The sequence below is a fragment of the Crocuta crocuta genome, unplaced genomic scaffold, assembly GCF_008692635.1.
Source record: "Crocuta crocuta isolate KB4526 unplaced genomic scaffold, BGI_CrCroc_1.0 scaffold378, whole genome shotgun sequence".
Taxonomy (NCBI): Eukaryota; Metazoa; Chordata; class Mammalia; order Carnivora; family Hyaenidae; genus Crocuta; species Crocuta crocuta.
The window spans coordinates 2,698,832-2,713,532 of record NW_027528871.1 but is presented as its reverse complement, the minus strand read 5'-3'; the positions used below and the strand labels follow the sequence as shown (position 1 = coordinate 2,713,532).

Genomic DNA, 14,701 nt, shown 5'->3' with positions numbered 1-14,701 from the left:
CATTTCAGGTTAAATGCAGCCCACCCCCCACCAGGTACAGTGGAGTAGTATACAAACCATAGTAGCACCTGCTTGCCACCCTGCTTCCTAATTGTGCTCATGATGGGTTATTACTCAATATTTCTGGGACCTACCAGACTCTTGATTCTAATACTTTGTGGGATTATTAACTTAGTAACCATAAAAATATAATTTTATTTAAAGAAACATTTGCTATTATAGAAATAGCTACAGGTGCAATATATAATGTGGATAAAATAACTATAGTATTTGACTTAGAAGCAACCAAAACCTTTATTATTTTGTTAATATGAATTTTAAAATGTAAGCAATGACTTAAGAGAAGAAAAAAACTCTGTTTCACTATTCAGTTTCCATTTTTTTCATTTAAATTTTAGTTAGTTAATATACAGTGGAATATTGGTTTCAGGAGTAGAATTCAATGATTCATCAATTACACACAACACCCAGTGCTCATCGCAACAACTGCCCCCCTTAGTACCCAACACCCATCTAGCTCATCATCTTACCCACCGCCCTCCATCAACTCTTGTTTGTTCTCTTTTGTTAAGAGTCTCTTGTGGTTTCTTTTCCCTCTCTTGTCTTTTTCCTCCCCTTCCTAAATGTTCATCTGTTTCTTAAATTCCACGTATGAGTGAAATCATACAGCCTTTGTCTTTCTTTTATTGACTTATTTTGCTTAGAATAATACATTCTAGCTCTATCCACATCATTGAAAATGCCAAGATTTCATTTTTTGGATGGCCAAGTAATATTCCATTGAATATATTCACCACACCTTTTATCCATTCATCAGTCAATGGATATTTGGGCTTTCTCCATAGTTCGGCTGCTGTTGACAGTGTTGCTATAAACATTGAGTGCATGTACCCCTTCAAATCTGTGTTTTTGTAGCCTTTGGGAAAATACCTAGTACTGCAATTGCTGGATCATAGAGTGGTTCTATTTTTAGTTTTTTGAGGAAACTCCATACTGTTCTCAAGAGTGGTTGTATCAGTTTTCATTCCCACCAGCAGTGAAAGAGGTTTCCCCTTTCTTGGCATCCTCACCAGTTTCCAGGATTATTTTGAATCAGAATTTTAAAGGACATTGGTCACAATGAATGTTTATGTTCATTAAGATTTGCCCTAGTGTTTGTTTAATTGCACATGAAATTTCCTGTCATATTCTGAGTTTTCTCAGAGGAGAGAATCAGCAAGTCTTCTTATAGAACATAAATGTGCCCAAAATTATTGCAGTTTACTAAGTAATTACTAGAGAAAATCCTAACAGTATTTAGAGGGAATGATAAACACAACGGCCCAGTAGTAGTATTAATGTCACTAATTAATACACTCAAACTTCCATTGGTCTCATAAAAATATCCCTTATTAAAAATTAGAAAATTTTGGAAACAATAAAGGAGAACATCCTTGTGTTTCATCAAAATGTTATTTTCTCTTGTTGGACCTTGTGCTGTTTTCTGTAAAGTTTTTGTATATTCAATTTAGATGTAATATATGATTATATACTAATATTATAGTAGTAGATGTAGATGCAATAACTGCATTACTATTTTTTAAAAGTTTTCAATGTTTATTTTTTAGAGACAGAGTGTGAGTAGGGAAGGGGCAGAGAGAGACACAAAACTCCAAAGCAGGCTCCAAGCTCCTAGCTGTCAGCACAGAGCCAGATGTGGGCCAATTGAAGAGTCAATGGGAGAGGAATAAAAGGGATAATGAGTGACAGAGAGAGAGAAACAGGTAGACCAAGGAAATCAGGCACACTGAAAACTCTGTAGGGGAGCCTATGTGGCTCAGTCAGTTGAGCGTCTGACTTCAGCTTAGATCATGATCTTGTGGTTTGTGTGTTGAAGCCCTGTGTCACGCTCTATGCTGACAGCTCAGAGCCTGGAGCCTGCTTTGGATTCTGTGCCTCCCTTTCTCTCTGCCCCTCCCCTACTAAGACTCTGTCTCTTTCTTCCTCTCAAAAATGAATAAACATTTAAAATTTTTTTATAAAAAGAAAACTCGGTAACCCACAAACCATGAGATCATGACTGAGCCAAAGTCAGAGCTTAAAGGACTGAGCCATCCAGGTGCCCCAGTATATGTATTATTTTTAATGCATTTTATATTATTTAAATTTTAGAAGAAATTTTGATTTAAAAATTATTCATGGATCACAGAAACTAAGAACTTAATCTTCTTTTAAAGTTGCTGATTCGCCTTCACATTATTTTTTTACAAATAATTTTTAGAATTATACTTTACAAAGTTTTCCCTGAAAATTATTTGATTTGATTTACTGCAAAGAAGATGCCTATAAATTAGCATCCCCTGATTGATGATACATAGGAATGATCTAAAATGTTGCTACGGTAGTGATATAATTTCCACACCCCCTTAAGATAAGCAGATGTGTTTGTGAAAAAGAATCATTTATCTCTCCACTTAAGTGATTGAGAAAGGGATTGCTAGTTTAGTTCAGTATGTTGGCTTTTGTAGCACATTTTAGTGCTGGAGTAGTTTCACCACTATGTCAATTTTTCTTCCTGGAAAAGAAAATCATTGTATTTTAAAGCTCAAATGACATTCAGACTGTGAAAAAGGTTACTTGACTTCAAAAGTAAGGGTTTAATCAAGAGGTGAATTGTGTTCTTGAGTAAGAAAACCAAATTCAATATAGATAGCAGGCAGCTGTGAGACAAAATTTACTTTAATGCAATTTTACAAATGTACTATGGCGACAAAAATAAAATTAGTTTGCCAGAATTTGCATTTTATCTTCTGCCACTAACTCAGTCCTATGAAGGTATATGCTATGCCACTAATTTGGTCCTATGTTGGGTGAACAGCTGTTCTCTTGACCCTTTTGTACAGTTCGCCTTCTATCAAGAATCATCAGTACCAGCCCCTCTGCCCTTGCTGCTTTCCCTTCACCACCCCCCACTCTTCAGAAGTGCATGTGCATAGTGCCAGTCTATTATCTAAGCAGGCAGGAAGCCTTGTTTCTCTTGGCAGGAGGTACTTGAGTGAGGAGGTGTGTGTGTCCTTTTCTTTGGTAGTTAGCTATTGTTATTCGACCAAGATTTTTGGTGGGTGTGTTCTTCATTTCAAACTAAAATCATCATTTTACAAGGATGTCCCATTTCCTCTGATATTCAAAAGTGTGAGGGGAAAACATTGATCAAAATGGAATAGTAAACAGAATCAAGAATGGAAAATGAAAATTTAATCATGGAGTATTTGTCATCTTTTAATTTCTTGATTATGCCGCTAACTGGGCCTTTATGGTCCTGTCCCTGCAGTCTCAAAAATTGCACATGTCTTTGATGTTATGCTGAATAAATACCCCTAGGTAATCAGCATATGATCTTGAAACACTATTGCTATTAAATTATACATTGTTAGAACTTTGACACAAGAGGTACTTGATATTTCAGTCAATGATCGCTTCACTGAGCACTATTCTTTTCACCCTCTCATCATGTTGTAAACTGTTTTCTAGCTCAGGAAGATAATAATTGATCTCAATAATGTGGCTATGTACTTAACCACTGAGCAGCAACCAGATGTGAGGGTATATTTCCAGTAAAACACTTGAATACTGCCCATGGAGAAGTGAGTCTAATGTCAGATCTACCCTTGATGTAACAAGTGCTCTTTGGTGAGCTGTACTCTTTTAATGAGATTATTTGTAAGCATAATGGGGAGTATGGAAATGTGCCAATTGAAGAGTCAATGGGAGAGGAATAATAGCGATAATGAGTGGCAGGGAGAGAGAAACAGGTAGGCCAAGGAAATCAGCACATTTAGAACTCTGTAAAATCAAGTGAGTGAATTATAGCTGCAAGAGGATGTCTAATGGTAACTTTTGATGTGTTTTATTCTCAAGAGTGTGAAAGTCACTTTATGCATCCTATTTTTGGTAATTAAGAGTAATTTATAGGTTTGTCACCTTTCCTTTTTCAAGTGGCAAGCCTCCAGATCCTTTCTGTGCCGAAATGCTGTAGAGTGAAGTGGTAGGGAACACGCAATAAGCATGTTAAATTCTTCAATTATTGCCATCAAATCCATGTTATCTGAAATGACTTTGTTATATTTTTTCTTAATTCACATACTTCTTTTCAGCAGAGATTCTGAAGTTTATATCTGACTGTAGTTTATGTTTATGTATTTTCTTTATGAAAGTATAAGGAAGAGTCTAATTTTAAGAGAACCTGAGAATGAATATCTAAAGTAATTATTTTACAATGTCTATATTCATCTTTCTATCTCCTGGATGTTTATGCATACAAATTATTGAGAAACAGTTATTGGATTATCTCCTCAGCACTTTTATCTCTTCCAGATGGTTTTTCTTTAATTGTTGTTTTTCAAACTATGATCCCCTCCCTTTCTATAATTCCAAATTATGGTTTGTTTCAAGCTGTTGCTAATTAGTATAGTTTTAAATTTTGAACAGTGGTTGGAGGAGGAGATTATATTGACAACATATCAGGAATAAAACCTGTTGGTTGACATCTATTAAGAAAAAATGGAAAATGTGTAGGATGGAGAAGCAATGCCAATAAGAAGGGGGATTTTGTTGTTGGTTTTGTCTGCTTTTATATTTCTTTGAATATTTGGTTACTTTTCAATAGAATTGGTTGTTAAGAAGTAAAATCCTGCTTCTGATATTACATTAGAACTTTAATGAATGGCTTCATCTTCTTGAAATTTAATTTCCTTTTCTTTAGAATGAAGATTATACTTATTTCATGGCTCTGTGGGTCACACCTAAATGAAGTACTCTCTGATTTGTATCCCAAGTGTATTTCTATACATCTGCTTCTGCCTTGCTCTGCCTCCTCTCTGACCCATAATGGAATGATTCTACAGGAAATTCCCCACAGTAACAATTTGACAAATGTCATCAACATTAGCTATGTCCTTTGCTATCATGAGTGTGAGGCTCAGTTTATAACAACACATTGCCATCAACATGTAAAACAGCACATTATGAAAAGATCAATCAGCACACACACACACACACACACACACGTACTTTTATACATGTCTTTATCAAGTAAAATGTGTTTCAGTTAAGGAGAAAAGAACAGGAGCACCTGGGTGGCTCAGTTGTTTAAGCATCCAACTCTTGATTTCAGTTCAGGTCATGATCTCATAGTTTGTGAGCTTGAGAACATGGAGCCTGCTTGGGATTCTGTCTCTCTCCCTCTCTCTCTGACCCTCCTGTCCTCTCTCTCTCTCTCTCTCTCTCTGTGTCTCTCAATAAAGAAATAAATAAACTTTTTAAAAAAGGAGAGAAAGAACACCTAACATCTTATTAAAGTATAAAAGTGTGATGATAAAAGTGGGGCAATATAGTCTGTGGTGTGAATCTTATTTCAGACTTCACATATAGAATAATCTTGAAGTTAGGTGAGACCCCATATGTAAATGATTCTTGTGTGTCACTTCCTAGGACAGTGGACTTTTTTGTTCCTGTTGTTGAATCAAGTATAAAGGCAAAACTCCTTAGTTTTCATGGGAAAGCCAATTACATAAAGTAAGACTTCAGTTTCTTATGTTAGTAGTTACAAATGGAAATTATAGGCTGGGAAAACTGTGTTTATATTTAGGGAATTTTCACAAATTTGTCCCTTTAAAATATCCCTATAATATTCATGTTTGACATGCTTTCTCTAAGTACTTGCTTTTGAATAATCCCATTAAATGTATGCTATAGTTTTATTATAGGTCTTAATCTGTGTATATCACCTTAAGTAAAGTTAGTTTGTCCTATTTACTGCTAAATTGAGATCAAAGTTGAACTATTTTTTCTCACCTTTGTTTTTCAATATGCAACCATCTAAAAGAATGTGTGCCATCTATATACATTCATTTTTTTTTTCAAGATAAAATCAAATAGCCCATTGGTGTTTTGGCACAACAATTTAAGAAGTTTTTTTTTAATTAATAAAATTGAGCAGAACAAATGACATCCTTATATATAAAATATTTCCCATATTTTAAAAGTTAACTTGACATGTTTTGCCACAAATTCACTGTTTTAAACCCTAAAAAATAATTTATAAATAAAAATATAGTTAAGCTTTTAGCATCTGAAATAATACAAAATGCTACTGAGAATGGAATCCAATGATAGTATCATTTTTCCATCTATCCACGTAACATTCGGTCTTTAAAGGTACTTGAATCTCCACACAATAGCTTTAATTGAAAGGGATAAAGCATATTATTAAATCCGGCAGACTAATTTATCATATGCATTTATAACAAGCACTTCAGACCATTTCATTCTTTCACCTGTCCAAAATCAACATTTTCCATAAGTTCATTAGGCTTCCTTCCATGTTATTTTTCCAAACAGGCACCATGAGTTTAAATCTCAAAGAAACAAAAGAATGTATTGTCACAAAAGGAAGAGGGAGTGCTTGTTTTGGCAGCACATATACTAAAATTGAAACACAGAGAAGATTAGCGTGGCCTCTGTGCAAGGATGACACCAAATTTGTGAAGAGCTTCACAGTTTTAAGAACAGGAAGAGGGGTATTGGAACTATATCAGCTAAATTTTAAAAATCCTTTTAATCAAATAACATCTCAAACTTTACAAATTTATCATCCTGAGCTTAAATTTATAAACAAATATGAGGTCTTATTACTGAAAATGCTTTTTTACATAAAAATGGCCTTTAAACTTTTTAAATGACATTAAAATCCTTAGATATTTTCTAAGGAATAAAAAGATCAAAGCACCTGTGTCACTTTTTTTCCATTGGCATATTGACTCAAATTGCTGTAAACTTTCCTGTTTAGGTGAACCATTTTATAGAACTCTACATAAAGCCATTATCGGAATTTAGGAAGAAAACAAAATTTCATTGAGGTGCAAGAATTGGCACATTTTCAGTGACTGGATATGATAACAAGTGAGACCATCAGACTCATTTGTCATCATTCACCCTCATATTCCTATTTATTCCCCTCACCACTGCCTCTTGGTAATGTGGGAGGACAGTCCCTTCATCTGGAAAATCCTGGTGTACATGGGCAATGGCGGCTTTGCAGTTGTACAGAATCATTTCATCAAATAAAATGAGAAGAGCAGTATTTTCAAGTATAGTTAAAAGTAATATTTAAAATCCCTCTGTTTTTGTTCTTTTCATTTATTTATTCAGATTAATTTACTAAAAAAAAAAGACCTATTTTCCTGAACGCTCTGATAGATGTTGGCATATAATCAGAAAAATGAGGCAAATACGCATTTCTGTGGAGCATCTAATGGCCTACTGTCCCCATGTATGTTCACTCTATCCTGTTAGAAGTAGAAAAAATCATTAAAGTAAGTATTTTCCTGACTTATTTAAAATAATATCATTTTTACAAGAATTAAATGACTTTATGTAGATGAGACATTTAAATTCCTTTCTTAGTACATGTTAAGTGTTTTATATCATTATAATTAACTATTCATCAAAGATTTGTTGACAAAAATAATACAATAATTTGAAAAAAATTTTTGATAACCTGTTACTTCTTTTGATTTTCACAAAGAAAAGTTGTTTACCTAACCTAATTCTAACATTCACCATTAGCATTACTTTTTGTGGGAAATTTTCTTAAGCACTTTTTCATCACATGGAAAAGAGCTAGACGTTTTAGATCCTCGCAGAGTAAATTAGATAATAAAAAAAAAGGTATATCTACTCCAAAATGCCTTCTGTTGAGGCATTTTGAAGTTCAGAGCACACCGTGCCAAATGTTTATTTTCTTAAATTACTTGATAAGTATTTTTTCAGGGGGTGTTTTCAATAGGTGAGACTTGTCGGCAGCCTGCCATGGTCCCCAGGGGTGCCGGTCCAACACCCCAGACAAGGGAGGTGGAGGACCCTGCACCATGAAGCTGTACCATGTCGGTGTCCTGTACAAAGGCAAGCCCAAGGCAGTGCTGCTCCAAGCCGCCTGCGGCATGTGCTCCTTCAGCATCTTCCAGAGGTCCAGTCCTCAGGAAGTCATGACCCTCACAAATCCATGACTGTGGAGCACTCAGCGTGAGGCAGCAGAGGTTCTGTCCCAAGAACAAGAGTATCTATGCCATGTCCATGTGTGAAACCACCTCTTGCAGGAGTGGTTGCTGTGGACAGTGAATTTCCATCCCGGATGGCTTTTACCTTGCTATAGAAGGTACTAGACCAATCTCCAAGCAGGTGGATGGGATAGAGTGGCCAGTCGGATCTCTTGCTGCCATCCACTAAGCAGCCCTTAGATGGCCACTCAAGTAGATACAAGAACTGCCGAGAAGCTGACCTCATGACTAAGGTGCAGGCTGAGCTGGATGAGATCAAAATCAGGCTGCACAGCATGACAAGGTCTCTATTAGAGCGAGGGAGAAGCTAGGTGACCCGGTGTCCAAATCCCAAGTGCTGGGAACAGCCTAAAGCCTTCTACATATAACATGGCCCAGCGAGAGAGCTCCTGCTGTGCAATCATGCAACCGCATTGTGCAGAGGCTCCTGTGCTGAAATGCCCCAGTCATTTGAATCAGTACTACAGACCTTGGAGAAGCAGAGCCACCTGGAAAGATCCATGTGGAGATGCTCTCATTTTTCACTTTGGACCTGCTGGCAGAAACTAAGGGGCCATGGAGGGGCCTGGAACACTTCAAATTTACATCTCTGGTGATTTTCGGAAAGATCATGTAGGGTCCTCAGAGGTATATTATTGGGCCAAATGAAACTATAAACTCTGAGTGACTAAAAAAAATCTGAAAAAATAAATCATTCTTTATTAAAAAGAAGCAAACTTCAGCCATCACAGCAAGATCTTCACACACACTCACATTTGAAACCTGGATGTTCTACTATGACTGAATAAGTTTACAGACATTCAGTATTACTACCAAGAAATTTAAAAAATATATATTTTTCATTCCTTATATAGTATGTCTAAGAAATTGACATGGAAAACTCAGTACTTAGCCAAGTTATTCTATCAACAGCGTTAGCCTGCCTGGATAATTCAGGCTCTAAAGACTTCTCTTCAATAACAGATGGCCAGTGAGAGTCTGAGCAAAATAGTTAAATTCCCCAACCAGTGCTCTTGGCTTAGCCAATGTATAAACTGTCTTAGTTTCTTTGGAATAAAAATTTACCCAATGTAATTTTACAAGTCTGTAGATAAAGTGGATTTCCCAAGAGTACCATATTTTCCTGATTGGATCCAGAGCAAGAAACCAGATACGGCTATAGGGATGTTGCATATAGATTCTTTGTTCTCTGTACTTCAGTTATCACCTAAAAGTTTTCTGACATTATTAATTTGGTAAGTCATTAGTTTAAAAACTGGTCAAATTTTGCAACTTTGTGGGAACCTCTTTCTGGATTTCTCCATAAAAGAGAAGGGAGTTACTGGAATCAATTTTATAAAGTTGTTAATTTTCCCTAAGTAATATTATTTTAAGTGTAATTCCCACCCCCCTCCCCAAGCCCTCAGGAATCAGTTATAGGTATGGAAGAGTTCAAATGAGCACCAAAAATAAATGTACAAGCCAAAATATTAAGGCAAGGAAGATTACCTGGGTCTTTTGAAAAGCCAAGAGTTAAGTTATGGGGTTTAAGATTTAAGAACAACTATATAGGAATGTTCAGAAACCATCTGATGTTACAGGGTGCCCGAGTGGCTCAGATGGCTAAATGTCCAACTCTTTTTTTTTTTTTTTTTTTTGGCTCAGGTCATGTACTCATGTTTCATGAGCTTGAACCCACATTGGGCTCTGCATTGACAGGGTGGATGGAGCCTGCTTGGGATTTTCTCTCTCTTCTGTGTCCCTATCCTTCTTGTCCACATCCTCTGTCTCACAATAAATAAACCTAAAATTTTTTTTGGAAAAGAAACCATCTTCTGTCTTTAAATATACCATTTATTTAGACATAATTCACGATGAATTTAGCACTGTCTTTAATATTAGAAATATTTAATTCATTTTTTCTGCTAAATAACTTTTGTTTTATTTTTTTAAAAAAATTTAATGTTTTATTTATTTCTGAGAGAGAGAGAGAAAAAGACAGCATGAGCAGGGGAGGGTCAGAGAGAGAGGGAGATACAGAATCTGAAACAGGCTCCAGGCTCTGAGCTAGCTGTCAGCACAGAGCCCGATGCAGGGTTTGAACCCACGAACTGCGAGATCATGACCTGAGCCGAAGCCGGGCGTTCAACCAACTGAGCCACCCAGACGCCCCAAATAACTTTTGTTTTAAAGTTTAAGTTATGAATATTAGAAAGTATGATAGTATAACTCATTCCATTCTATGTAACAGTTTCAGATAGTTAGATAGAGGTAAGGAAGGTAGATTTATGAAATGAAGTACCTGGGAGCACAGATGGAAGCACTCATAGATATATATGTGCAACAATATGGGGTTTTTTTAGACTTTGATACAGTTAGTAAAATAACTGTAAATATTTTTATTTAGTTTGTATTCTAGTAAAATACTGTAGACAAGAATGTAGGTTTCTGCCCAAATTCTACTTCAAATTTTAAGTACTAGATAATTTAAATTATTTTGTTTATTTTGGAAAAGGAATTAACACACATTTCCAGAGAAATATTTCTTGCTTAATTCCTTGGAATGGGTATGTATAAGAGCACTGAATGAGAAGAGTGTATTAAAATCACATAAGGCATCTCTAGGTTTCATTTGTAGATATCTCTCTGCCCCCAGCATGACTGTTATTCTTCCCTAGGAATTCAGAGTTCATCAAACTTATATGGATCAAGAAGCTAAAAAAGTCCTTTGCCCAGGACAAATTTCTCTTATCTTCTGTATATATTTTATCTCATGATACCAAAGAATATAGTCCTTATAAAACATGTAGACATTTCTGATGATCTCACTACACAATCTATACTGCCATAATTTTTCCTCAGTGCTATTTCAGTCTTTCTCTTATCTATCTTTTGGGGAATACAATTACCTTCTGCTTGAATCAGTACTTCAACAATAAGCAAATGCTATGGTTCTAAATTTAGTCATGAGTCAAAGGGAAAAAAAGGAAAATGAGGATTATTTAAATACTTGACAATAATAACACATAGGTACTAAATAAGTAATAGTAATTTAGTAATAAATAAATTCTGTATAATAAACACAAACACATACAAATGTGTGTATATATAATCATAAAAAGATGGCAAAATTTATTTGGAACATCTGGTTGCCTGCTCTGCACATGTATATTCTATTGTGTTAGAAGCAGGAAAATCAGAAAAATAGGCATTTTCCTGATTCTTTATAATAATAATATTTTATTATATGTGTATACTCTGTTCATATTCTATATCTTAATTCTAGATTATGAAGTGAAAAAGCCCATTTTTACTAGGTTACTAATGCCATAGTCATTATATCTATGTTGAAACAGGTATTCATACTTGTCAGCATGACCTATGCAATAATATGAACTTTCCAATAATCTTGGTAATATTATGACACTGTGAGTAGGGATTCAGGTGGCTTGAGATCTACTCCTAGTTCAGTCATTTTCTATAAAGGAATAGACAAATCATTTTTAGGTTTAGTTCTCATTACCAGGCAAAGCATTAAGAAAAAGTGATATGGAAAAACAAAGCTGAAATCAAGACTAATGGCAGAAATTGAATGAGGAAAGGGGAAACAGTGTGCCTGTTTTTACATCTGATAATGTTAAAAATGTTGTGAACAAAGCAAGGTAAACTTATGGTAGTATAGAGCATTCAGTTCTGTTTTTTAACTAAATTAACCAATTGTGATGGTTAATTCTATGTGACTTGGCCAAAGAATGCCCAGATAGCTGGTAAAACATTATTTCTGGATGTGTTGGTGACTGTGTTTCTAGAAGAGATTAGCATTTGAATCAGTAGACTAATGAAAATCCTTCCACCTATGTAGTAGGCATCGTTCAATCTGCTGAGTGCCTGAACTGAATAAAAATGTGAAGGAAGGGCAAATTCTCTCTTTCTCTCTCTCTCTTTTTTTTTTTTTTTTTTGGTTTTGCCATGAGCTGGGACATCCATCTTCTCCTACCCTTGGACATTGGAGTTTCTGGTTCTTATACCCTCAGACTTGAACTGAATTATATCAAAAGTTTTTCTGGTTCTCTAGCTCATAGGTGGGCCTCCATAATTTCATGTGTTAACTCCTGTAATACATTTTCCCTTGTATCTCTTTGTCTATACTAATGATTCTGTTTCTCTGTAAAACCCCAACAAATATACATATTAGTCTTGAGAAGAAGAGTGCTGCTGTAACCTATAGCTAAAAATGTGCAAGTGGTTTTAGGACTTAGTAATAGGTGGAGGCTAGAGGACTTTGGAGTTACATGCTAGAGTAAGCCAAGATTTCTATGAATGCACCATTAAAAGCAATTCTGGTGAGAATGCAAAAGGAGAAAAGGAGAGCTATAGAGAAAACCTCAATCTTCTTGGAGTATACCTATAAGTGGTTGTGAACAGAGTATTGATAGAAATATGGATGGTATAGGCCATTCTGATGAGGTGACAGACAGAAATGAGGAACATGTTTTTGGAAATTGGAAGAAAGGTGATTCTTTGTTATGATATGGCAAAGAGATCCACTGAGCTGCGTTCATGCCTTAGTGTCTTGTGGAAGGTGGAACTTGAGAGTGATTAAATTAATTAGGTATTTGGCCAAGGCAATATCTAAGCAAAGTGTTGAAGGAACAGCTGGTTTCTCTTGAGTGCTTATAGTAAAATGTGACAGGAAAAATGATTTTAGGATGGGATTGTTAATAAAAAAGAAGCAGAACCTAAAATTTGTGAAGTTATTAGCCTCTCCATATTGAAAGGCCTAAAAGAGCTTGTTTGGGAGAGAACATGAAAATGTGGCCAAATTTAATAAAGCTATAAATTGGCCATCTCAACAGAAGCCAGGAGCTACTCATCAAGACAGTGATGATTTGATGAGGTACAGGTGGAAACTAAGGCATTAATATGTGGTGCTTGTCATCTTAGGACTATATGGGACAATGACAATTAGGTCACTCAACAGCTAATTCCTCTAATAACTGGGCACCAAGTGATATGCATACTGTGAGTAACTTCTATAAAATTCTTCAGGAACTGCATTCTCAAGGTGGAACCTAATCACAAGGGAGTTAGATTTTATGATATAATTAATAAATCTCTTTTGTCAATGTCAGGACTCTGATAGGACAAGAGTACGTCTCTGAAATCTGTGATGGGGAATATGTATGGACAAGTCTGCTAAATTTGAATTCTTAAATTCCAATGAATTCATTATTTCAGCAGAAGCTGCTTCCTTCCCCCTTAGAGGAAGGCAATCATTTCCTTGAGTGGTGAACTTGAAATGACCCACTTGCATCAGATGCTTATAGAGATGGAGCTTGTTTCCATAAAAGAACCTTCCTTACTTCCTCTCATTGCTTCTAATATAATTACAAATTCAGGATTAAGCACAAACCAAAAAAGAACTAAAATCCCTGTTCCCGAAGGAAATAGCTTATACATTAAAGAAGTATAGAACCCATCTAATTTCTGCTGGCCACGAACTGTGGAAAATATTTAAAAATAGATTTTGAGGGTTGGGAAATATGTTTTTTTTAAGTTTATATTTGTTTTTGAGAGAGAGAAGAAGGAGCACGAAAGGAGAGGGGCAGAGAGAGAGGGAGAGAGAATCCCAAGCAGGCTCCACACTGTCATCATGGAGCGCAATATGAGGCTCAAACTCAAACTGTGAGATCATGACCTGAGCCAAATCAAGTTACACACTTAACCAACTGAGCCAGCCAGGTTCCCTGGGAACTATGTCTTAATAGGAGACATCCAAGGGTTGGGAAATATGTATTAATAAGAGACAATTTTATTACCTTGGGGAATTAATATCTATTATAAGGACTCCTAAAATATCCTAATAACCTAATAAATTGGATATTTGAATCCTGCACTCAATTACTGTAAATTAGGAATAAATGTTGTTACATCCTTGATGTCGTGGTGAGGATGAAATCAGAAGACTCCAAGAATATGGGAAGGTAAAATAGATTTAACACTTATGAGCTAAGAACCCACTACAAGTCTATCATTTTCACAATAGCCTAGATAATACCTTCCTCAATAAAGCTTAAGGAATGAATTGAGGGGGGTGCTATGGTCCTAGTAAGAACTGTTCTCTGCTACGGAACACCAAGTGGCTATATTATTGGAGCGTCCATTTTGAGGTATGTTTTACCATAACATTTTGGCATAATGTCAAGCAGAATAGGAAAGATCTATGTGAAATTGGAACATCACAGTAGAGGTTTGTCCCAAGCAGATCAAGTGCATATTTAAATTTCATGAACATATTATTCTGATGCCCATATTACTTATCTCTATACAAATAACTTTCCTTCAGCTTATACTTAGGAATTTATCAGTGTTCCTTCTAACCAACTGATAAAGTAGGATAAATTTTAGCCCATTCACAGATGGTTATTACAATACATTTGTGTTAGGTGAGAAGGAACTGATGTCTCATTATAGACAAAGGGGTGATACTGAAGTGCAGTTATAAGGGACATCATTTCAGTAAGCAAAACTGTATGCAGTCACCTAATCCTCACTACCTATGGATACAAAGTGTCCAGAAGAATGAGTATACATGACTTCTAGGACAGAGGTAAAGGTGGTAAAGG

General features: G+C 35.6%; 1 protein-coding gene, 1 non-coding gene and 1 pseudogene across 5 annotated transcripts in view; all 3 read left to right on the top strand.

Annotated features, from left to right (window-relative positions):
* LOC144225308 (uncharacterized) overlaps positions 1-14,701 on the top strand; it is a 318,671-nt gene that overhangs the window by 69,777 nt on the left and 234,193 nt on the right. The gene's annotated exons all lie outside the window — the stretch shown is intronic.
* On the top strand, positions 6,439-6,541 carry LOC144225311 (U6 spliceosomal RNA). The gene has a single exon (XR_013333268.1). It is a non-coding gene; the product is annotated as a U6 spliceosomal RNA (small nuclear RNA).
* LOC144225296 (synaptobrevin homolog YKT6 pseudogene) lies at positions 7,908-8,645 on the top strand (annotated as a pseudogene).